We start from the raw sequence: 26,538 nt of genomic DNA, 5'->3' as shown, positions 1-26,538 counted from the left end.
TCTGCCCTCATTCTCGCACGGCGCACTGAACCACCAACAGTTGGGAAATCTAGTTGCTTCAATTGCAAAAAAAAGTTGTCATACGGCCTCATCGTGTTCGTCTTTGGGATGAGTGCTGCTGTGCAGGGGGTACCCCGTCCTGCTCAGCCCATGTTGGGGGCCGGTAAGTGATAGAAAATTTTTAGTCGCCTTTTCGATTTTTTCTCAAGAAAGGCCAAGAAATTTTCGTGAATCTCGAATGGGGCCGATCAATATAGGAGCCTGCGCGATCGTGTGATAAACAGCGCGCCAGAGGATCTCTCCCTGTTTTTCGGAGGATGTTGCTTGTTGACAAAAGACCAAAACACACCTGTTTACGACTTTATCTGCAAACATTCCCTTTCATAATGACGTTGCTTCAAAACAGATATTTTGCTGTCAACTTCCATTATTTCCATCGAAATTTCATTGATTAAGAAATATTAATTTAGTTATCGGAGCAGAATATCATTTTTTTCCCTCATAAAATAGTTCGCTGTTATGATGCTTGGTTTAAACTGTGTAGTTGGTTTTAAACTGTACATCATAGTCACGGTGTTTACATATTTTTTAACTGCAGAAAAAAAGGTTCTGCATGAGCTTATGAATTTAATGTTTCGATAAAAAAAACTTTTGATACCACGAACAAAACTCACCTGTTCACGACTACATCTTTAAAAAATCACTTTCGTAATAACATTAATACTTAACAGAGATCTAAATGTCAATTTCCGTTCTCTCCATCGAAAATTAACGAATTGAGAACTATTAATTTAGTTATCAGAGCAGTATATCCTTCATTTATCTTAAAAACTGTTTCGCTGTCAGGATTTTCGGTTTTAACGGTGTAGATGGTTCAAAGCAGTACACCATAGTCACGTTTTTTACTTATTTTTTTACTATAGAAAAACTATTCTGCTTACGTGAACAAATTTAATGTTTTAATGAAAAAAAAATTCGATGCCACGAGCAAAACACACCTCTTTAGGGCTTTATCTGTAAACATTCACATTCGTAATACCCGTAGATACAAAAAATAGAGATTTCTCTGTCAACTTCCATTCCTTCCATCAGAGTTGAGCTGATTCAGAACTATTAATTCTGTTATGTGAGCAGAATACGATGACGATCTATATAGCATAAAACAGAATCGCTGTCATGATGTTTGGTCTTAACAGTGCAATTGGTTTTAAGTTGTAATTCATGGTTATGGTTTTTACTTGTTTGTAGAACACAATTATGCATACTATTTAATGTTTCAATAAATGAAAATTTCTATGCCATTAGCAAAACACATTTCTTTACGACATAATCTGGAAAACCTCACTTTCGTAATAACGTCGATACAAAATTGAGAGTTTTCACTAATAACTTCCTCTCCTTCCATCATAGTTTAGCTAGTTCAGAACTATTAATTATCCAGGCAGAACACTACAGTCAAGTGCCCATACTTGAGACAGTTTTGAACTTTTACCTTTTAGTAGCATAATAATCATATGTTTTCCATTTGAACGAAGCGTTCTATTTTAGGATGTGCCTTAGTACTTCACCTGAGGACAAGGTATATGTGTAGATATGTATCTTTTAAAAATAAAACAAAAAAATGTTCATTGTACCAAGTTAGGGATCCCCCTCCCTAACATCGAACACTTAACATTCTGACCTTTCTGTTATGTATGCAGCAATAGATAATAATTTGGGACACTAACTATCATTTTAAAGAAGTTTATTTTACAATTCAATAAAGAAAACAATATCATTAAATAGAAATTATATGATATCATATATATTTCATATTCTATACTTGCCCCTGAAAGTATTGAATGCCTCCCCAGCCTTCTTTATTCTTTTGAATGTAATGTTTCCGCGTTCCCCTCTATATTTGTAAGCATACAAGTAATTAAGAAAAAAAATATCATTATATAGAAATGATATAATCTTGTAAACGTTCAATGATTTCAGAATGTTTACTTGCTCCTGAAACTATTAAATGTCTCCCCAGCCTTTTTAATTCTTTGAATGTAATGTTTCCGCGTTCTTCTCCATATTTGGAAAGCATAAAAGCAATTGGTGAACCCAAATAATTCTTACTGCAGTTGATTTTTAGCTCTCCATGTTCCTTATTTCACACCTTTTCACAATCATTTTCATTCCTTCATAAGATATGAAATTCACAACAAATAAATTAGTCTCATCTGTATTTTGAGATTCATTTTCATTAGTAGAACTAACATAGGTAATCTTTTGACAAAATGTCTTTTGCTCATCAATAGATTCCGATTTTTTTAACAATGACAACATTTCTGTCCTGTGTTACTTGTATGACACATTTATTGTCATCAGCATAGTCATCATTTTTTCAAATTTCGTATCTATACTTTTTTCTTAATACAATTGAGACAGTGAGAAGTAAAGGGATGTAAGCGGCAAAATTAAAAATTTGGAGATAAACAGTACACATGGTAGGTGAACCTCTCCTCTGTCTTGGAGCAAGATATGGTACTAGCAACCCTGATAGTTGCTGCTATACAACATGTTTAAGAAAAAAATTTCAATTAAAGCCTACCTAGGATGTTACCTTTGAACGCGTTTTACTCAAAACTTGAAAATGTCCACTTACATCCCTTTGCTTCTGACTGCCTCAATTATACACTTTATTTCCTCAATATTTCTTACAGACACTTTTTATGCCTTAGTACCCTAACGTGGAACAGTGTCCCAAGTTCGGAGCGTATTTGCAATTTCTCAAATTTATGAATAAATTAGTTGAACTGAATTAGTTAAGAAGAAATTAAGTAACTCAAATAAGGCACAGGTAAATTGCCGAGATAAAGTGTGAAACACATTTAAACCAATGCTGCTAAGCAAGTAGGAAACCAAAAGTTATGTCCATAATTAAAAATCGCATATTTTCTCGAAATTTTCAAAATCATTAAGCTAACCCATACAGCTAAAACATCAAAGTTTAGATCACATAACCTCAAAAGATAACTATTCATTTATTCTGCAACACCATTTATTTCTTTTTGGGGTAATACTGACAGGTGTATCAGTCCTCGAAACTAAATTCGGCAAAATGTCCCAAGTTTGGGTACTGTCCCAAGAATGGGCACTTGACTACTGTTTTAATAAATTAGAGAAATTGGAAATACGCTCTTAACTTGGGACACTGTTCTAAGTTTAGGAACTAAGACAGAAAACGTGTCTACGGAGGAATGTTAAGTAAATAAATTCAGCAATTGTGTTGACACAAAATGTAGTAAAATTATTGACTTTTTGAACGTTAAAGCTGAAGCGCGATCCAAAGCCATAAGTATTTGTTTTTATTATAATTAGTTTTCCCGTATTTATGATGCCAAGCTACAACTTTGTTTTGCCGTTAGAAATCGCATGTCGAAAATGAATATTTTTCGATTCACACTAACGTAGAAGTTTTCAAAAGAAACAACAAAAGCCATGATACTTTTGAGTAATTAATTGAAAATTAGATGTTTTTTTTTCTAAAGTTACTTTGACAATTTGTAAGAATATTACAGTTAAAGATTTTTAAAAAAATAATTGCAGCATTCTGGCATGTTTTTCCCTCGCAATTTATTTTGTTGAACAAATTTCCTCCTTCTTTACATGGAAATCAACTTTCTTTGTTTTGAATGAAGAGCTGTATGATCCCTTAAATGGCAGTAAAATTGATTTTAAAGCTGAATACTTTGAGATTAAAGCTCAAATTTTGGATATCCATATAAAAGCTGTTCAAGATTTTTTTTTCCATTAAAACATAGGGTAACGGTATCAGTAGCAGACATGCTTAAGACATCGCTCTCAGTTTAACTCAATTTTCTGACCCTTCAAATGTAATTAGATTTTTAAAACTATTTTTTCCCCAAGCAACATCATCTCATCTAACGTTTGGCTGCTTCTGGATTCTCTAAATTAGTCAATTCTATTTTTATTTGCTAAATTTTGAAAAAAGCTCCGAACCCCAGTAACAGACACCGAAAAATCTGATGATACCCAGTAACAGACAGGTTAAAAGGATGAGTAACAGACAGGATGAGTAATAGACAAAATTCCATTTTTCTCTTAAAATTTGAAAACGTTCTTTGTTTCTAGTACAAATTCAAATGAACAATAATTGAGTACCTACCCAACTAGAAAATTTTCATCACAAAAAAATAAATAAATAAATAAATTAAAAAATGAATTTTTGTCATTTGAAATTCAAATTATGTTTTTCAGTCATGAGCGTGTGTGTGTTTCTTTGTGTTGGCGTGTACGTGTGTGTGTGTGTCTTTGTGTAGGCGTGTGTGTATGTACGCGCGCGTTTGTGTGTGTGTAGGCGCGCGTGTGTGTGTAGGCTTTTGTGTGTGTATATGTATGCGATAGTGTGTAGGATTTCATGTGTGTAGGCCTGCGTGTGTGTGGAAGGCGGGGGAAAATAGTATCATATAGGAACGTCAATCAAAGGTCAAATGAAAACAATAAGCAATTCATGATTGCTCAACTGAATTCAGCCTTTGAGTTTTGAGCCAAGGCTGAAATACATTGGCCAAAAATTCAAACTACGTCTTGCTTGTCATCCGCCCTGAATCCGACTTTTCTAATCCCCAACCATATACTGAACTTAATGCTATCTGGGATTCTTTCGTTTTTACGGATCGGTGTTGGTGGTAGAAGATGCCCAGCAGCGTTTGCAATAAATAAAGCTGTGACACATTTTTTTTCATCATTGTTCACAACTTGGATACATTTTTTTCACCTTTCATTGCAAGCACTCGGGATACCTTTGGGTTGAGAAAAAAAAGCAGTTTCATCGCTATTAAAAATTCAATGTGGATTTGGTTAAGTGCCAAGTTGATTGTTGTCTTTTAAATAGTCGTAAACGGTCTTGTACCAGTTGCCTAAACTTTCTGTAATTACTTTTGAAAGGGGTAATGTGAGGTTTTCACTGATCCTATGAGCGACTGAGGGGTTTCGTTAAAGAAAACCATTGTACCATGATTAACCAGGTTTTCTATCAGTAAAAGAATTAGTTTTCCTCAATTCCTTTAAGAGCATCTGCACACTGTCTAAAAATTTTTTCTCCTCATCCTTTGAAAGCACTAGGTCTGGACCTATCCTTCTTATGCTAGGCTAAACCCCTTTCACTTTGTTCAAAACTGTAACTCGTGGGACTCTATTTTTCCTTGCTGCACAGACAACACTCATAACATTACTATTTATATCCAATAAGGCAGTTTGCATATGTTCTTCACTGTAAGAGAATTTCCTGGCAGGGGGGGGGGGGGGCATCCTGAACTGAAGAAAGAGATTTATTCACTATTCTGAGGTTCCAAAAAAATATGGTATGAGTAACAGACACCCTTTTGGACCAGTAACAGACACCCTGTCTGATACTAGTACCGTTGTTCGATTTTCAGTATTGAACCTGTAGGCACAATCAAATCAATGAATAACCTCATCTGGAGCGAAAAAAAAAAAAAAAAAATGAAAGAGGCTTCAAGGACCAATAACAGACATGGGTGTCTGTTACTAGAAAAGCGAGTTTTCTGGGGATGAGTAATAGACATAGATAAAACTCATATTAGAAGTGATTGTACGTGGAAAACGATGAGAAAACTTAAAAGAGCACATCTCAAACATCAAAAATACCTCCAGCATGACATTTTACAATGCAAAATGAAGGTTGAAAACACTCACCTTCTTAACGTAAACAGCTAGCTGCAGCATGAAACACCAACTAACTTCGAGGTAGCTATTCATAACCTTCCACTGCTGCCTCGTAAATAACTACTGACTCATGAAATTCACGCTGATAGCACTAGGTGACTGCACCGTATTCATGGGCCATAGCAACATCAGTTAAACCCGCCTAAAATTCTTATTATTTTAATCCAAACTCGTGACTGTCTGTTACTGGACCCTTGTCTGTTACTGGTGCCGTCACACTAATATGGTTTCAGAAAGTTTTTTTTTTTTTTTCAAATGTTAATTTCATAATCCATAATATATATATATATATATATATATATATATATATATATATATATATAATTTTTTTTTTTTTTTTTGAGATCGTAAACATAAATGACTTTTTTAATATTAAGATGGTTCATACTTTGATAAGCAATCTTTGCCGTAACCAAGATGAAACGTAAAATCTCAAATAAAAAAATTAACATAACGAGGTAAAGACTCCTCAATTCAATTGTGAAGCAACTCTTAGATCAAAGTAAACTATTTTTTAAATACAAAGTTGAACTATCATGCTTTCAATTATTTGAGTCTAACATTGATAATTAGCAATTGCAAAACTAGAAGATCTAAGAGTTTGACAGAATGCTCTTGATATCCTTTGCATAATAAGTAATAGTTGTTTTAATCAAACAGACTTCCTTTATTTTGAGATTAAAAGTAATTTAACATAAAAGGGTTGGTCATTCTCGTGAAAATCGACAAATCCTGTATTGGACTTTTTTTTTAAATTAATTTCAGTAATTACCACAAATTATTATTATTTTTTTTTATTCTTCATAAAATTGTATGTAGTTAAGTATCAATTGCCTGTACAATAAGTAATTTATGAGGAGTTCAAAAATAGTTTTCTTTGGAAGGAGATTGAGAATATTAAGTGTCACAGCTTCAAATCATCAGGAGTTCAAATGACTTAAGATCGTGTTCAAATGCAACAACAGTACAAATTATCAGTTACATTACATCTTTTACATAAAAATGAAGATACTGCACAACTTGAGGAGAAAACATATCCCTGAAAAAACTTGCTTTTTTACATTTTCTTACATTGCTTTTTCTGCTACAGCCTTTTCGAAAATAAAATAAACAATTTCACTGGATCTGGTAATATTTTAAGAATACTAATCAGGTAACAATACGAATGGAGTAATAATGAAAAAAAAAAGTATCAATCGAAAAAGCATATTGAGATATTTTCTGATTCAAAATTTTTTTGCCCTCGTGCCCCCTTTATCGAGATATAAGGTCATAATTAACGTCTGCCGAAGTTTTAAGAAAAGTGCCAAATTTAAAGACTTGGATAGAAGTTGAAGGTACCAATTTCACGCCGATTATTTCACCGTGTGCATGTGACAGGACATCCATCTGCAAAGCGTATGAAAGGTGTCTTTGTCTTCCATTACTGACCGAAACTTCCTAAATTTGGCGAATTTTCCCAAAATATTGGCAGGCTTTAAGGTCTCATATTTTGATAACGGGGATACGAGGCCAAAAAATTAATGCGTTCAAAAACATGTTTTACTGTAATCTTTAATTGCAAGTTATTTAGATTATTTTTTTTATTATTACACTATCGTATGGTTTCCTGATAAATAGTATAACTGCCGTGCATTGATAAATAATTTAAGTTCTACAGTCAACAAACAAGGTGAGTCTAACTCTTATTATCTGATGGTTAATTTGAACTCCTGAATGTCTTCTATGTTGCATTTGTATCAAACGGGGAAAAAAAATCCCTTGAAATTGCATACAGAATAAGTTTTAGGATCATTACTTCATTTTATGCTTGTTCTGTAATTGCAATTGTATTTTATGAATTAAGAGGTTTATATAAAACCCTATTTGTTTACTCAATGACATGGAGCGGTTCAAAATATTTTTAAACTATTCCTAATTTACTTTTGTACAAACCATTGATACATTATTTTACACAAATAAATGGGAAATCAATAATAATAAAAGATCAGTCGGTGAAAATGATTGAACTTGGTAAACGAAATTCAAACGTTTTGGACGTGATTTGTACTATTTTCGTGAGAATGACCCGAGTGCATTTGAAATAATTTAAAACTGATGCTTAACTAGAATTGACAGAAATAAATAAAGTAAAAAACTCGATATTCATACACGGGAAAATAAGCTCCGTTTAGTTCTAGACTAACTTACTTTTAATTCATAGTTTTCCCCCAGGTTCACCAAGAGCCAAGGAGGGTCCTTGTCAATTTGGTCCCCCCTCCCCATAATACATATGAAACTTATACTACTCAGATTCCAAGTCGGGCCCCTAATTTTCAACTAGGCTGAGTCAAAAAATACAAAATTTAACTTTTTATACGTGCCACAGGTCCCCTAACTTATGTTTAGGGAAATAATCTCCATTGAAAAATAATTCCAACACAAAATGTTAAAAATTAGTACGACCAATATTCACCGAGATATGAAACACAGCGTTTTGTAACTTATAACACTTAACACTTACACTTACCAACCTTTTTGGGGGAAATATTGCGGTTCAGAAGCGTTTTAAATTATATGTCTGCATAGAGTGCGGTTTTTCAAATTGTTCGAGGTTTTGCAGTGTGTTTTTACGTATCACAGCATAACATTTGCATTTATTTCTGAATAGCAATGAAAAATGTATTTTGTTTTTTTTTTCTTTTTTTTTCAACTTGTCATTCTCTTCTGAAATGGCGATAAGTTCCAATCTCATCTTCTGTACGGTTCCTGAAAACTTTAAATAGGAATATCTCCTTGCGTTTTGGTCTCACAAATGTCAAGTTTTTTGTGTCAGTAATCGTTTTCAATGGAGATTATTTCTCTAAACATAAGTTAGGGGAGCTAAGACCCGTATAAAAAGTTAAATTTTGCATTTTTCGACTCATTTTTTTATTTTTGCTTCTAACCTACAATATCTTAACTCAGCATCTCATTTTGAATATTTTTGCAATTGGAAGCATATGCATCTAGGACTAAAGGTTGCGAAAATAGAGGTCTTTTGCAGGTTAAAACCCTGTACATAAAATATGAACTATTTTACAGCCCAGACTTTTCATATAGTTGTGTTTCATTGAAATGTTTTTTTTTTAATGAACTCGACCAGTTCACATAATAGTATTTATATAAAAACTGATTTGTGGATTTTTATTTATTTATTTTTTTCCAAGTCCACAGGAGCTCAAGAACATTTTCTTCCGTAATTTTCTTGACTTAAGTTTACAAATGCAATTATGAAAAGAGCAAAAGAGTATGTTCATAAAAGTATGCCTGTTTCGTTTAGCGGAAACTTAAGGAAAATGTAATCACTTTAAGAATGAGCGAAGGAAAACTAGGGAGATTTACCTCCATTCAAGAATTATTAATTGAGTTATTAATTATTGTCGAAGAGATTGCAGTTTCTGATTGAATTCCGTTTTTTACGAAGCAACAGCACTTAACGGAAAGTGCACTTAACACAGTAATACGTAAAACGTATATGAATTCAAATACATTTAAGAGACAATTGAGATATTTCATTGAAAGCTGTTTGCTGTTCCCAATTGAATTAAGATTCAGAAAGGAAGTAGTTCGCTTTACTTATAATTTACTCAGACACACACAATGGCGCAAGCAGAATTTTCTCCTAAAGGGGAATACATTTTGGTTCATAATTTGTACACGTACATTTATTATCATCAGGGTTGATAATGCGGCTTTCACAACCTAAGGCTGAGTCTTGAAATATTTTATGGGGAATACTCCCGTGAGTCTCCCGACTTGTTCAAGATGTTCATGCTTTTGAACTTACCACCTCTAAAGCCCCTGAAGAGTGTTAATGGCTAATTTTATGCTCTCTTCCCCTCCAAATAAAAATAATGGCATGAAGCTGTCGAAAACTTAGAAAATCTGGGAGGCTACATTTCAGAAAAAGTGGGAGGTGGGGGGGGGGAGGACAGTAGAGTGGTTCAAAAAATCATTTTTTCAGCTATAGTCCAGGACACCCCCTACTTTTTTTAGACTTACTAATAGCATTATGCTGTAAATGTTTTAGCTTCTTACTCAAATTTTAAGAGAGTGCTCAATGGCCCTTCAATTTTACATTAGCCGTAGCATAGACAATGTCACAAATTTAGAAACATTTAATTTCCCCAGCTGTTTTTCTGTAAATAATTATTTTATTGCAATGTATATGCATATTAATCGTGTATGTTATAATATGTACCATTGTTTTTTCATTTCAATGTATTTTTAACCCCTCCCCCCCACCATACTTATGAAGTTTGGGGGAGGGGGTTGAGCACCCTCTTTCAGTTGAAATAGGAAGCTAAAATTCTTCCAGTATATTGCTATCCACATTCCACAAGTCTAAATATATACTGAAAGGTGTCCTGTTATCAAGGAGAAATTTTTTTACATACATTTTTGAACCACCTAAGGGGACAGTGGTCATATTGGGATTCGGGGGGTCATTTTACGTAAGAATCAGCAAGAATTGTCAGAAACAGTTTTAGGGGGGTTTTTTTGGCCTTAGAGTGTAGTGGGGAGAATATATCTTGGGTGTTCAGATGGGGTAAGATTTTTCAATCGTGTGTAGCCTACCCATTTTTCATCACCATCTATCAAAAAGAATCATTGTGTATATGCCAGGCAAGCCAGTTTTCTGTTGTTCTTCAAGTTAAGGAATAAGTCAAAAGTTCCCGCAAATAACGCTTATTCGGTTCAAAACTCAACATTTTTGTAGAGAAAACTATGCGATGCTGATAAAAATTGCTCAAGGTTATGGTGCTGCCAGATGTTCAACCATATACTGTTAAAAAACTACAGGTTGCATTTGGCACCTTTCAAGGTTGAAAAGCTTGTTCACCAGGTGCACATTATGCGGTGCTGAAATTGCACCCTTAACACAGGTGAAAAACTGGCACCCTTAACCCAGCGTGCACCACGGTGAAAAATGGAACCGTATGGCAGAACATTGGCACTTTTTCTGTTTCCTGTTGCTGACCCCCCCCCCCCCGCCCCCCTCCGGAGTTGTGTGCATTTTTTGAGACAATTGTGTACATTATTATTTATTGCTTTGAGTTATAAAAAACTTTGGTACATTTTCCACATTGAATAGTTCTGAATATGATTAAAACTTGCACTCTAAGGGATTTGATCACATTTAAACATTCGAACATAGTTTAGAAGTGTTCATGACTTTAATTTGTCTGTTTGTGCACTAATTTTCGTACATCCACTTGGATTGCTCAGTAATTTTAATATGTTATTGACATTTACTGCAGCACGATCGTACCGAAAATGAAAAACGTAAGTACTATTTATAAATCATTATTCGACATTTGAATATCCGTATAGAACATAAATAAGCACTTTCTTTTCAATGTGAAGTCTTTCGACCAAGTAAAAGCTAAAGCAAATTCTAGCGATCTATTCATTCTTATAATTACTAGAGTGACGAAAAAAGCTCAGTCATTCGCTTCAAGCAATAACGCTGACATGAGATAGTAATTAAAAAATTTGAGACGGAGAAGGAATTTCTTTTTCAAACTGCTTTTTTTCGTGCTCTTCTGTTTTATTTATACGCAGCACCGTTAGAATTTCCGTTCACTTACTGATTGCATCACATTGTTAACAATAAATCTCTTAGTTAAAAATCCACAAGATCCCTGACAATACAAGCAAGTGAAACCACATATTCAAAATTAATAGTTGAATTAACTTTTCAAATATCATCTAATTTAAGAGTTTTGATTATTAAATGTTACTTATCCAACGCTGATAGCTACTTTTAGTTAAATTTATGCATGATAGAAATAGAAAATGTACATAACGGCAAACTGAAGAATCAAAGCACTTTGAAACACTTTTAAATATGTTCAAAAGCCTTCAAAGCTACACTAGAATCAAATGCATGTACTTACGCAAAATTTTGAGGAATGAATTGCAGAAACCTTTAGCTTTAATCCAATTTCGTACTTCATTCAATGTGGAAGTGCATCTACGTTGTTACTTCTTTCGTCCGCCATTGATTGTGGTTGAATGATGCCAACGTGTCACCCTTGCTTTTAGGAGGTCCGTCTTCATTTATTAGCGTCATTCACCTTATTCACAATTCCTAGCCTACATTGCACCCTGAGGCGCCGTGTTTTCACCCCAGGGAGCCAAATAACTTTCCAGGGGCACCCGTAGTTTTCACAGTGTACGATATAATGTTTTATATCTGAAAATGCCAACTATAACTTACTGGTGAGGTAGGTAGGGTGATGTTTTGTCAAACGGCGAAAAGTTATTTGCATTCCTTACAACGTTTCTTGTTAGTTTACAAAGCACAAAGAAGGGTGGACGAATATTGCTCATATTTATATTAAATCAATAATCATATAAATCCAGCTAATTTCAGAAGAGCTTGATGATAGCTTTCGTTTTTTAATAAAACTTGACCTTTAAGCAGCATTTAAAATACAATAAGATAATTTTCGAGAACATCATTCTGCTGTAATTCTAATGGTTAGAATGGACTTTTGCATTTTATCCAAACTGAGTCCAACGAATTCATTAATACCTGTTCATTTTAGAGTCAGTACTGCCCTTTATTGTAGTTTTATTTTCCATAATTCTAAAGAAGACTTTAATAGATGTTCGATTAATTAATACCTTTGATAATGCTTACGATAACTGCAAAATTAAAAATATTTTTCCCACCGGAATTTCTTTTGCTAATGTACAGTATAATGAAAATTATGATCCCAACAATTCTTTGTGAATATTGATTTTAAGATTTAAGAATGGTTTTCTTTACAGGGCGGGTTCACGGGTTATACCCTAACATACGGCCACCGCATTTAAAGCTTGCTCTTTCGAAAGGGCACAAGGATGAAACCAAGGGAAAAGCAGAATGTGTCAAGAAAACGACGACATAGAAAGCCAGTCATTATTTTATTCCTTCAGGTAAGTTTTATATTAATTTGAAAGAGTAACTAACCATCAAGTAAACTAAATTTAATTTTTTTCCTAACAAAAATGAATAAATAAAATGAATAATAGTTGCATTGAGAAGCAAAGGGATGTGAGCAGGGGTGGCCTGGCCCGCCGGGACATCGGGACGTGTCCCAGTGCGCCCTTCACCAAAGCGTTCCCACCAGAAAATGGGGAAAAACGTTTTTTTTTTTTAGCAATTTGCAAAAAAAAAAGCACCTTGTCGGGGAGCCATAAAACCTCTACAGGGGCGCCGCCAAAATTTTGCAATGACTTCGCAAATAATTATGTGCTTAAATAATGAAACCTTTCAATGTTTCTCGGCGCCCCTAGATGGCAAAATCGGCTCTAGATCCCTGTATTTAAAAGATTGTTTCCAGGCAGAGCTATTACTGTGAGTGCTTTTTAAGGGCGTATTTTAGTAAAGTTCTAGGTAATGATTCCTTAAATGTTCACCTTCTCGGGGAGCTATGAAGCCTCTACTGGCACCCCGCGAAATTTTGCAATAATGTCGAAAATTATTAGGGACTTTTATTAGGGGAAGTTTCATTTTAATATACAGTCTGATCCCGACTTACGCGAGGGATGCGTTCCAAGACTCCTCGCGAAAGTCGAAATTTCGCGTTGTGGAAAAGTGTTGTGTATATGATTTTTTATTAACATACCCAATCATTGTAGACATTTTTAAACACCTTTTAAACTGTTTTAGACCATTTTTCAACTATATATTACCGTTTCTTTTATAAAGAGCTGAATTTTTACCGTATTTTTAAAAAAGCTGCATTATTCAACATAAAATACTGTTACGATGCACAAAATAAATGATCAATGGGAAAGAAAGACATGAAAATAAAACAGTACGGCACGTACAGTATGTAGTTAAAAATTGAAGATGATGATTTATACTGCGCAATCTGATGGTCATGCTGATATATTTTTAAATACAGTAGCTTCGCATTTACTTTCATAACATTTACATCTATGGTAACACCCCTCTTTCAGGGTACATACAATAATATACAATACAAGAGCAGATTCCTATTTCATATTGTTTGCATTTTGCTTAGACATTACTCTGCGAGCTTCATATTAAAACTAAGGTCTGAACTTATAGGGATTCTTCTCTTGACTTTAAATTAGATTCACTCATACCTAATTGTCGTGCTACCTTCGACCCAATTTCTAGTTGTTAAAGCGTATCAAGAACCTTTACTTTTCTTAAATTGTCACAAACTTTCGCTTTTTGTTTCCTTCTTCAAACTTTAGATGAAACAGCGTGCCTAGGTGCCACAATATTTCATCACCTTTCATATTTAGAATAAATAAATGAAAAATGAGGAGTGGTGATATATACACACGAAACACTAATAATGCTAAGTTTATAGTGCGGTGTGGGGCAAATTGCTCAGTTAGTGATGCAGAAAGGATGACAGTACATTCACGAAGTCAATGTTTAGTAGTCAATATCAAAGCCGAAACTTAGCATCACCATTCCTTTCCAAATAGTTTCGTGTTGAGAGCGAAAAATTTGCGTTAGCTCTAAAACTCGCTGCTCCTGAAAAACTCGCGTTATAGCCATTTCGCGTAAGTCGGATCGCGTTGTAGCGGGAGTCGACTGTATATATTTCTTCTGCGCGGACGTTTGTCAGGACCGATTTTGATCAAATTTTTTGTGTGTAATTAAATTGTGTGAAGCATGGGGTGTGTGTATGTATATATATATATATATATATATATATATATATATATACAGTCGACTCCCGCTACAACGCGATTCAACTTACGCGAAAGGGCTATAACGCGAATTTTTCACGAGTAAGGAATTTTAGAGCTAACACGAATTCCTCAATGAATTTATGAATTAAAATTTCTAGTTGTTATTACAGATATGTGTCTATGCGCGTGCAGTTGAACTTATTTACAATTTACAATTCAGTTCAGTCACCGATAGTTCAGTGAAAGAGGGTCGAGTTTTTGGCGCGGATTTGAGTAGGAACGCAAAACCAGTATGAAAGTAACCCATCACAACACAGCGCCAATTAATCTTCCTTCCTACTATCCCGAAAAATGAAGGACATTGTCATGGTCATAGCTCAACTTATCAGACCTATACTATGCTTCCCTTTGCTTCTTACTGCCTCAATGAATTTATGAATTAAAATTTCTAGTTGTTATTACAGATATGTGTATATGCGCGTGCAGTTGAACCTTTTGTGCCTGTGTGCGCGCGCACCTGTGTAGTGAATTCCTAAGGATATGAAAGTCCGGTTATAGTGAACGGAAATTTTCTTTTCGCAAAAGTTACTATCCTGTTTTTTATACTATTTTTACTCAAAAAACAATCTTAACTTTTTTCGATAGAAATATCGCGAAAAAGTATTGTATTCTTCGCGGATTGTTTCCAAAATAGTCGAGAAAATATGTAAAATCAATGTCTAAGCAAATAACAAAAAAAAAAATATTTTTGTCTGTCTTTTTTTTGCAAAAATGCTTATTTGAGTTACTTTTAACAGATTAATTCAATGCATGCTTACATGTTATTATTAATTTAAAATTGTATTATACTGTTTAGCGTACAATTTTCGATTTCACGATCAACATTTTTTTTTTTTTTTACAAAAATTGCATTATAAAGTCTGAGTAAGTACCTGTTAGCAGAGATGAAGTTTTTTTTTTGGAAGTTACACTCCTGTTTGTGAAAATTGTAACACCACGAAGGACTTACGCGAGTAAGCTGAAACTAGCAGTAAATGTAAAGTAGGGTATGATATGCGAATGATTAGAATTGCAGACTGGTAGCGCATGCGTATAGAGATCCTAAATACAGAGAGACTGGACAACTTCGAAACGGCGGCCATCTTATGTCCAAAGATGCTCACTCCCCGTAGACCGTAATGCATCTTCTGCCCCAAATATCACTGTAAATTGTATCGAAAAAATTGGAAGGTAGTTATGATATTATGAAATGCAATGTGCAGATCACAAATATCTGTTTGTTTTCTATCTTTATGAACAAATTTTGGAGAAATAAAAATTCCTTTGACGATGCGAAACGATTGGGGCCGAATTGTCAAACTTGACGCTAACTCCGTTTAATGAAAATACGAGGAGAAAAAAAAAATCAGTTTGTTCTTTAAAGATTTCATGTCCTACATTCTGTGAGAAAGCTAAAAATTCACACAGCGCAGCATTTCGAGCTGACAACACTTGGACTAAACATGGCGGAGATCGGCGCGCCATTGTCCAATCTCTCCGTATATAGGATCTCTACATGCGTATGCTGAGCAGCGCCCTCTGAACGGCGGATCGAACCAAATATAAATAGACGGCTGTAGCGAGGCATGTATGATTATCGGTGGTTATATGCTACAGTAAACGTTAACTGAATCTTTACTATGCCTCTTCGACGAAAGAAAGCGAAATTTGGGCAAATTTCGGAGTTTGAACTGGGCAGAATCGCCGGCCTTCGTGAAGCTGGATTGTCTTATCGTGCAGTAGCCGCTCGTGTGCAGCGTAACAGTAGCACAATCATGCGTGTTTGGCAGCAGTGGACGGACGAGGATCGGACAGCTCGGAAATCCGGGAGTGGACCCCAAAATGTGACGTCAGCTCGCGATGTCAGACACCTGGTGCGTATGGCGCTGTCGGACCAAACAGCTTCTTCTAGACAATTGGCAGCACAGTGGTCAACAGCTACAGATGTTTCATTGTGTGCTTCATCAATTCGGAGACGTCTGCTGCAGCGTGGGCTGGGCGCAAGAATTCCTTTATTCAGGATTCCTCTCACGCAAAACCATCGCCACCTGCGGCTACAATCGGCCAATGTACATAGGAGCTGGCATGCTGATTGGCAGCAGGTCGTCTTTTCTGACGAATCCCGCTTCAATTTGTGGCCCCATGATGGCTGAATTCGTGTCAGACGCTATGCCGGTGAACGGCACATTCCAGAGTGCATTATCGAACGCTACAGTGGACGAACACCCGGAGTTATGGTCTGGGGTGCCATAGCATATCATGGACGATCACAATTGCTACGAATTGTGGGCAATTTGAACAGTACCCGATACATAAACGAAGTTTTACAGCCCCAAGCTATTCCTTTCCTACAAGGATTGCCAGGGGCTGTATTCCAGCAGGATAATGCCCATCCACATGTCGCCAGGACTGTCAAATCCTACCTTGATTCGCAGCAGGTACAGCTTCTTCCTTGGCCTGCATATTCCACGGATATGTCACCGATTGAATATGTGTGGGATTCCGTTGGGCGGCGTCTCGCTCGTGATCCTCGTCCTGTTACTTCGACAGACGAACTTCGGTTGCGCATACAAACAATATGGAATACTCTTCCGCAGGTAGATATTCAAACTTTGTTTCACTCCATGCCGGGTCGTGTAGCAGCTCTTATTGCGGCGCGTGGTGGCTACACAAAATACTAATTTCTATCTCTTTTTATTGTTTGTTTGGTTTGAAAATATAATCATTTATTTGTACCATTACCACTCAACTGTGTATTAAATTTCATTCAACTATGATGCTTCCTTCATGGTGTGTTGCAATTTTCACAAACAGGAGTGTATTAAAGATAATTATAGACGTAATATGTAACTTTTGTTACTAGTGAAAATTCTGCAATCAAATCTATATATACGTATATACATGAAATACACTGCTTACACCACCTACTGAAAATATACGTATATATTTATTTTTGTGTGTGAGCGTTTATTCACTTGACACAATATTTGTTTTTCAAGGTAAACCATCCTACGCAGCTAGTACCTTATAAAACCAAATAGCTAAGAAAACGCTCAACTATTAATTTTAATTTAATAAATGGTTTAAATAAATGGAATAGGCTTCCATGACGAAACACGTGTGAAAATGCTCATTGAGGCTATAAACAGGTAAGCAAGGCACAAGATTTTGCATGAGTCACCAATTTACGAGAAAAACTCGTAGTAAAAAATGAATCAAATTTTTTTTCTTTTGTTGTGTCCGTGTTACTTGATCTCATTTTAGCATAAGGCTTTACAGTTTTTGCAAGCCAAACGTAAACATTTATTAGTACTTCTGCCTCTTTTTTTTCTGGAATATTAATCAAGGCATCCATTGATAACGAATTATATGAGTAAAAACATTAAGGAGTGTTAAAAAAAAAATAACTCTAGCCCTTAATCTTCAGCTATTATCTAAGATTGTGGGAGAGTTACCCATGTACGTGAGCTGAAAGACAGATTTAAGAAGTATATTTTTTATACAGAAAATAATTAAGGAAAGATCCGCACATTAAAATTTATTGGTAGAAAATAGTGGAATTGAGTAAAAACACAAACTTGCATAAGAGCAGAGGCCGACAAAAATTGCAAAATCTAAGCCGCGAGGAAAAAACTTTAGGAGCCAGAAAAATTATTTCTCGGAGTTTGTACGAGAATTCGGTCTAACGTGGCTTCTGAAAGATTGCCTTATCCTGAAAAAACCAGTCTCCAAGGTGTTTTTTAGTCGCCTGGATGGTCTAGATTGCGTTGGACCCAGCATAAGAGTAACCAATGTACGGAAATAGTAAAAATTGAAGAAAGCTTCTTTTTTTTTCCTTAATTGTTATTATTTAAGCATAAATTTCCTCAAACATACGCTTAATCAAGGAATGAAATTTATGAACGAAAACAGTAAAGACTACAAAAAAAAAAAAAAAAAGAAAGAAAGAAAAAGAAACCTAGTCCTTAATCTTTAGTTAACATTTAAAATTTAATATTTTATACAGTGGATAGTTAAGACCATATCACTATATTTAAAATTATTAGGAAAAAATTGAGTTAAAAAAATCATTCAATTAAATCATAAAAAAAACAGAAAAAATATTTCTTTCTATTTTTTTTTAATACTTATGAGTCACAAGGGAAAGAATGATTACTAAATTTGATTGATTCATAAAAGAAGAAGCAACTTTTTGCAACATGAACCATGAGAAGATTTCTGGTAGTAGAAACAGTAGAGCGACGCTGCGACGTCCGGTCGTAGATTCTTGAGAAAGTCTGCAGACTTTCTTAGTAGGGGGCAAACAAAACCTAATTTTTTTTTAAAGAAAATATAATCTTAAATTTTAGCGAGCACAGAGATGTGTACTTTATTTTCCGGGACATAACCCACAGGTAGCATATACCTATATTTTTTAAGTTAGCATCTTATGCCTAAGTCTTAGTTAGTCATCTTATGCTTCTCGGTGCTCAATTAGTTTTTACGACGAATAAAATGTCGATTTTTCTTGCAAACTATTTTTGGGGATTTCAATGTGTGTCGGTGTTGCAGACTACTGAAAGAAGTTCTGCTGCCAGACTGGGGTAATATGCGTGAACTCAGAAAAGTAATCTTATTAAACATTCCGTTTCTATCCCAATCAGCATTAGCGTAAACTAGGGGGGGCAAGTGCCCCCTACTTTTTTTGAGCCATGGACAGAGTTATTATTTTGCCCTCCTTGTTTTTAAGCAAAGGATTTTTTAAAATTGTTTGTCAAATGATCTATTCCTTATTTTCAAACGATAATAAAATGTAATTCACATATTACCAATGCAATTGTTATGTGGTTTACATGCAAAAGTTTTATCCTTATTTTCAACCACTAATTAGTAATTTCAACCTATAGTCTATCTGTTTTTAAACTGCACCACAGTGGCGCAATCTGAAGCCCAGAAAAGGTCCGTGTACCTGATCCCAAAGTGATGATGAACCTCCTCACCCCACAATATATATAGGCATGTAATCCTAGTTTACTAAATTTAGGTAGTAAACTAGGATTACATGCCCAAAAAAAGGAGTGTTTTCGAGAAAGAGCGGATATTTCGCATTTCCGAAGTTTTTCTTGAAACGAAATTTACTTTTAATCCTTTAATTGGCGCTCACATGAATGAACAACCAACCATGTAATCGACTGGTCAAAATAGAACAGAGGTGCAACCAGAAAGGGGGCTCACCGCTGCCCACAGAATGCTGAGTTGAATGTTTTTCAAAACCTTTATTATTGGGGAGAAGAAAAGAACACGTCTTGGAAAACAAAGCAATTTTTAGAAATTAATAGTAATGTTAAGGGAAGATATTAACTTCTTTTAAAAATAAATCTTTGAATTAAAAATACTCAAAAGTAACAGCTTGTTGATCAGCTAATCCCCCTCCTTCCCCCTGTCCTATTTCTTCTCTCTCTCTCTTTTTTTTCTGGTTCTTCTGAAAATGAGAAAGTGTTCAAAATACTGCTCCTCCGAAGCCCCCCTCCTCCCTCTTCCCCCTAACACACCAGAAGCATATCGGAGCATCTTAAATTTTATTTTCATGTCTTCAATTTCGAATTTTCCAGGGGAAATACCCCAATCACCGAACAACATCAAAAATCTCTTAAAATTGCATTTTTGGAGCTCTAATTTCCAAAAATTACTGGCGCTAATATTACAAAATATGGCCTTGCAATCGCGTTTTTAAGACTTGAATTTCAGAAAATATTCGGGCAAGGGTCCCTATGCCGCCTTCCTCCAACATCATAGCAATTAGGTTTTTTAAACTACACTTACAAAAATTTTAAGTGGAACAGCCCCTGAATATAAAACATTGCTTTAGTTATTACACTTTACCAGGGAAGAGCTTCAGAACCTCCTTCCCGTAAAGTGTTCAACGTTTGTCTAAAATTGCGTTTTTGAAACTTCAATGTCGAAAGCAAACGGAAAGAGGAATTGAATTCGACCTATTAAAAAAATCGATTGGGTATAGTCCTTAAGCTCCATCCGTTACCCTAACGCCGCACGTTTTGAAAGCTTCAATTTCTAGAAATTCCGCTGAGACCCCTGTACCTTTTGATCCCGGAACATCAACGAAGAAAGTCTGAAATTGCGTTTTTAAAGCTACAAGTTTCAAAAATTTTCTGGGGGAGAGCCACCGGACCCCCCTTTCCTATCAGATCTAAATAGTTTTCTTCTCGATGTTCCCTTCCCCCCCCCCCCCCCGCACTAAAAACTTTTTTTTCTGGTTACGTCAATGAAATAGAATATCACTTTGGTTCAGGGCATAGGTTGTATGTGCGCTCAGTAGCTCTGTTCTGTTTAAACTGAATAACATACATTGCGTAAAAAATTATTATGATTTCTTAAATGTATTCATTTATTTTTTGAAAAAGTAAATTTTTTCATTATTTTGGTTGGATTGCAGAATATGAATCAAATAAATTTCCCTTGAAAAAAAAGTTTGAGCCCCCTCCCCCCTTCAAGTGGCCAAGTTACACGCCTCTGGCAATCAGTCTATTACCTAAACGATAAATAAAGTATACATCATGGTCTTAATATAGTCGTCCCATGAGAAAGCCACACCTATTCTTTGTAGATGCAACATGCAAGGGAAAGCTTTTGCTGGCATGATAAAAGGTTGAATATATTATGAGTTTCTAGGGGATGAACAATGGACTCTCTACGCAACATTGACTCAGAAACGCAATTTGTTTCCAAAAATCAACAAAATTAGTCATTTAGTCACACGAAAGGGCGTTGTTTCCGGAGCATATCAGTTCAATCCACAAACTTGCTACTAACAAACAGAAAACAGATAAAGATTGGGAAAATAAGAAAGGTGTATTTATGCTTTGTAAAAGTGTGTGACGAAAATTTATTTTGTCGTAAAACATATGAGGCAATGAGAAACAAAGGCATGTGAGTGCAAAATTAAAAATTTCGTGATAACCTGTACAAATGGTAGGAGAACCCTCCTCCTAGTGTAGTCCTGGTAGATTTTGCTATACAGAAAAAAGTTTCAATGAAAGCCTACCTAAGATCGGAAATTCAAATGCGTTTTTCTCGAAACTTTAAAAAAAAAAAAAAAAAAAAAAAAAAAAAAAAAACACTTAACACCTACATCCTTTTGTTTCTCACTGCCACATATGCAAATTTATAATGCTAAACTAAATAAATGAACTCCCTGATTTTGCAGGTAACGACGGCTATTTTGAAGCATGTAAAATGGAAATTAAAGTCGCTTGGACTGGGCATTAAATTAAAATACGTATTTGCTCTCTACTACATAATACAGATCAAACAATTTTTGATGATGCAAGACGCTATAAAGATTTCATTTTTGCTGAGAATAAAAAAAAATAAGATTCTATGCTTGCAGGCATTATAATTGGCGCTACTTCATTTACTAAAGAAATCATTTCTGTTTCATTGAAAATTTGAAAGTCATTAGAATGTCAATACGAGTTATTAATTACAGTCGAAATCACTAACGAGCACAAAGGGATCGTTATATTTCTTCGTTATAACCGAGTGATCGTAAAAAAAAGAGTTCGAGAAAAAAATTCATAAAAATACATGCGTGTTTTTTTTTTTTTTTTTTTTTTGTACCGTGTCAAAGAAGTTAGTTAAATTGCGCTGAATTGTCTCTTATTGCCTCTGTCCCTTGTTTTCAGTATTTATCATCACTAACTTTCAGAACGTTTAAGGAATTTTTCCAAAAAAGGATAAGCTGAGCTATAACTCAATAGAAGTTTTATGAATCACAAAAATATTGCTCGCTTAAAGCGTTTTTTTTTTTTTTTTTTTTCTGCATAGACTTAAAATTGCACCAACCAAATCTTTTGAATTTTCTCGGGTTTTAATCCGGGTTTTCGTTAAATCAGGGCTTCTTAAAAGCGAGTTCGACTGCAATTTTATTATGACTATCGTGAATGCATTTTAATTCAAAACATTATTACCTTTGTTCGAAAATTTCTTTTGTTATAAACATTGTTTACGTTTTATTTTGGAAGTTGTAATTCACGGGAGCATATTTTCGGCGATAACGGACCTCCCTCCCTTTAAACTCGGAAGAGTTCAAAACCACCATCCTTCGAAATGTTAAAGTATTAGTTGAAGTTTCACGAGGGGGGGAGGTGATAGAAAAAAAGAACTTGTACTTCTTTTTTTAAGATGGAAAACAAGGTCTTTTTTATTAAAGAACTACAAGCATGCTAATTGGAAATTTCGGTAGAGAAAGGGGGCAGTTAGGCAGAGAGTTTCACTTTTTGCCGGTTTGTGTTTTTCATTCAAATGTATGAAGAGAAATATTACTTCATTATATACAAGAACCAGATATCTCCAACCAATATGTCATCAGATATTAAAGGACATACTACGTTCCAGGAGAAAAAGTTTTTTTTTTAAATATTATTATTATTGTATGTCTTTAGAGCAAGAACGGGACAACTCCAATATGTAACAAATAATTACACGAAGGCAACATTATGTTTTGCTGAAATATCATTGTAATTGGTCTCGCAGAGGTAAATTCAAACAGGTTAAATGCAAAGACAAAATTTTTAAAATTGAGTTTTTAAAACGATTTTCAATGATTCCTGAAAATTTTTTGAAAAGTAGAGCTAGAGCTATCCCCATCTAGTATCGAGGTCTTCAATTAGTTTTTACTAATATGCTAGAAAAATTTTCTCAAATTCATTTTTTTTTAACTACAGTAAGCCAGATTTCCGTTTCGTGTCTTAAAAGGGATACTTTTTATTTTGCATTAGTACAAATTTACCAACGTTAATGATACAAAAACCTCATTCTGAAAGTTACAAAATCATAAATTAACTGATTTTTTAAATTTTTTAATTTTAATATTTTTAATACCATTTCGATCAAATTTAGATATTTTTATTACATTCATCATTATAATTGGCCAGACAGCCGAATGTGAGTCGATTACCTTCCTTTGAAAATGTTATCAAAATTACTTCTTATTAACCAACGATTTCCAGTTTTCGTTAATTGATTCAAATTAAACATCTCTTGCCCCAAGACAGAGGAGAGGTTCTCCTACCATTTGTACTGATTATCTCCAAAATTTTAATTTTGGCAATTACATCTCTTTGCCTCAAGCACTGCCTCAAATGTGTTTTTTCTTTATTTATTTATTTGGATTTCATAAATTACGAGCGGTATATAATGGATTTACGAGTCTCTCCCATCTTTTTGACCCACTCCCTCAATGATAATTTAGGCCCTTAGTAACAGCGTAGTATTCTGTATGTAAACATCGTTCCAGGTTCAAGCATCATGTAATTTAAAGTCGGTTATGAAATCAGCCGTCCGCCTCCCCCGCCCCCTTAACTCAAAATCCAGACACTCCACTGCAGTACAAAATCAAGGTACTGTTAGTAGGATTTAATAAAACGAAAATAGCGTATTTATTTTCATTTTAATAGCTCATTACTTGACTATTGTAAGGAAAACTTGAACCATTGATTGATTCCCACGCTCAAACTATCAAGAGACGAGACAAAAGTTTTTGAAGGAAAAGCCTAAGCAAAAAGTTCTGAAATATGAGTCATATGAGATTGTATAATAAAACTTGAAGGATATAGTATTTCCATTTTATGACACTTTACATGCTGCACCGGTTTTAAGAAAATCATACTGAGTAATTGCTATGCTAATGAAACATAAATAGATAAAAAATAACGATTCGGAACTTGTAATTCTACTTTTAAACGCTTTCCACATGCCTCTCATAATCATCAGACCTTGAGTTTATTTAACGTTTAATACGAAAAGCTGTAGAAGATTGAAGGTAAATGCGTAGTCGTGTCTTCTGCGTTTGTTGGATACTTTTTCTTCTTCTTGAGGGTATATGCTAATTGAAATAAAAGTCTCAGATAAAATGTCTCTCGTTACATATACTCAGTGCTTGATTACCGCAAGGGCAAATGAGACAACTGCCCTAGGCCTCCAAAAACACTCCTTTCATCACACACACACACACACACTCACACACACATATATATATATATATATATATATATATATATATATATATATATTCATTAAACGGTTGTTTCAGATCAAAACCGAAGAAAAAATAATATTTGTATTTAATAATCCACAACATTATTAAGGGAGATTGGGGAGGGAAGCAACAATTTTAACAAAAATATTTCCCACAAATTAGTTTCTACTCTTACAACATTTTAAATTCCCTTACAGTAACAAATTGAAACATTTTAACATGTTTAAAAATTTTTTAACTTATGGTAATTATTACAATATTAGTTTAAAAAAAAATTTTAAAATAACGATAAAAATGTCCCCTCCCTCCCGTACATAGGAGAGGGATGGAACGTACGTTTGAAAATTAAAAAACGAGCATAATTTTCAAAAATACCATGTAAAATGACGATGATAATGGATCACTTATGTAATAAGGTTTATGGTAAATCTATATTATCCAACATTATACATTAATGATTAGTCAAATGAGAACTATTCCTCTGCTACCAACCAGTTTTAGTCGCCCAGCATTACAACGTCTGTTTTTTCAAAAAATAGTATAATCAAACATTATTCCGACTCAGGTAGTAAGGGGCTGTCTACAAATGATGTCACACGTTGAGGGGGAGAGGGGTTTGTGAAATGTTGAAAAGGGGAAGGGGGTAACAAAATCTGGGACATCACGCAATTTTTGTAAAAACGCGTTAGTGAAACATAGCGTGACATGTGACAAGGGGGGAGGGGGTTAAAAAGTCCCCCCCCTCCAAAAATGTGATATTTATGGACAGCTCCTACAGGGAGGGATGGGGCCTCTGTGCTAAGCTGTACCATCCCTCCCGTTGCACATATTACTTTAAGCATGCTATCTTTTATATATATATATATATATATATATATATATAAGATAGTATATATATCTCTAATATAAATTAATTATATTAACGTTAATGAATGAAATTGAAAACATCATTAAAAAAGGGATTTAGTTATTTACTGCTGGTGTTGTGACATAGTCTTTTCTGAAATTAATTTTACAGAACCCTGCAACTAAAAAGATTACGATCTCTCTCGAAAATAATGTTTTGCTGTTGGGTTCGCAGTATGGTTTTAAGAAAGGGAAATCATGCGTAACTAGTTTATTGCATTTCTATGAAAAAGTTACCATGGCTTCAGATAACAAAAAGTTTGCAGATATTCTCTGCATTGAATTTCAAAGAGCTTTCGATGACGTACCGCATGTTGCTCTGCTAAGCAAACTTGCTTCCATTGAAATCACAGGGAAAACTTGAAATTGGGTTAGAAATTGGCTTGTTCCACAAGGTTCAGTTTTAGGACCACTGATTTTTAATATTTTCATTGATGATATTGGTGAAAGGCTTTCAGGAAACATTAATACTTTTGCCGATTATGTCAAAGTTGTGGGTGTTGTTGATATCGAAGAACAAGTGAAAACGCTTACGCACTCCACGAATGACATTAATTGCTTGCTTTGTGTTCCTATCGCTCAACAAAGTTTCTTCCAAAAGTTCAGAATCACCTTGAATTACCGGTGTATTTGTTTTAATATCAATGAAAATGAATATGTTTGTTTACCCATGAAATTCCTTGGGGATTTTTTTTTTTTCTTGCTACTTAAAATATCGAATGTGATTTTTCTTGCATTGTATTTCTTTTAATTCTTATTAATAAGTTGATATTCAGAAATTTAGTTTAACATTTTTCTCGTCTCATTTCAGGTCCCATCAAAATCGTCCTCTGTTTACTGCCCGTCACATTTCCATCTTTGCTGTTGGAATGTTGTTCCATGTACCATCCAAAAACTGCTTGGTCCCAAACTCACTGTGTAAATAAAGATTGCAAAATCTTTATATTGTTTAATGATTTAGTATACAAGACTCGGATAATGTACTCCAAAGGTAGAGGGTAAAATATATTACATGTATCACCTCCTGGAACATTTCATTATTTTGCTAACTTTTTCTTTGAATCATTTACGGCAGCGGTCTATAAATGAGTTTTAACACCCAGTTTTTATAAGAACGGGCA

At 34.5% G+C, this 26,538-nt stretch overlaps 1 long non-coding RNA gene across 1 annotated transcript; it reads left to right on the top strand.

Annotated features, from left to right (window-relative positions):
- Window positions 1-26,436, top strand: LOC129231777 (uncharacterized). The gene is made up of 3 exons (XR_008581293.1): window positions 1-163; window positions 12,547-12,693; window positions 26,229-26,436. It is a non-coding gene; the product is annotated as an uncharacterized LOC129231777 (long non-coding RNA).
- Window positions 26,437-26,538: the final 102 nt, after the last annotated feature.

Source organism: Uloborus diversus, chromosome 10, assembly GCF_026930045.1.
Source record: "Uloborus diversus isolate 005 chromosome 10, Udiv.v.3.1, whole genome shotgun sequence".
In the NCBI taxonomy this organism is placed as follows: domain Eukaryota; kingdom Metazoa; phylum Arthropoda; class Arachnida; order Araneae; family Uloboridae; genus Uloborus; species Uloborus diversus.
This window is presented reverse-complemented; position numbering and strand designations above follow the sequence as displayed.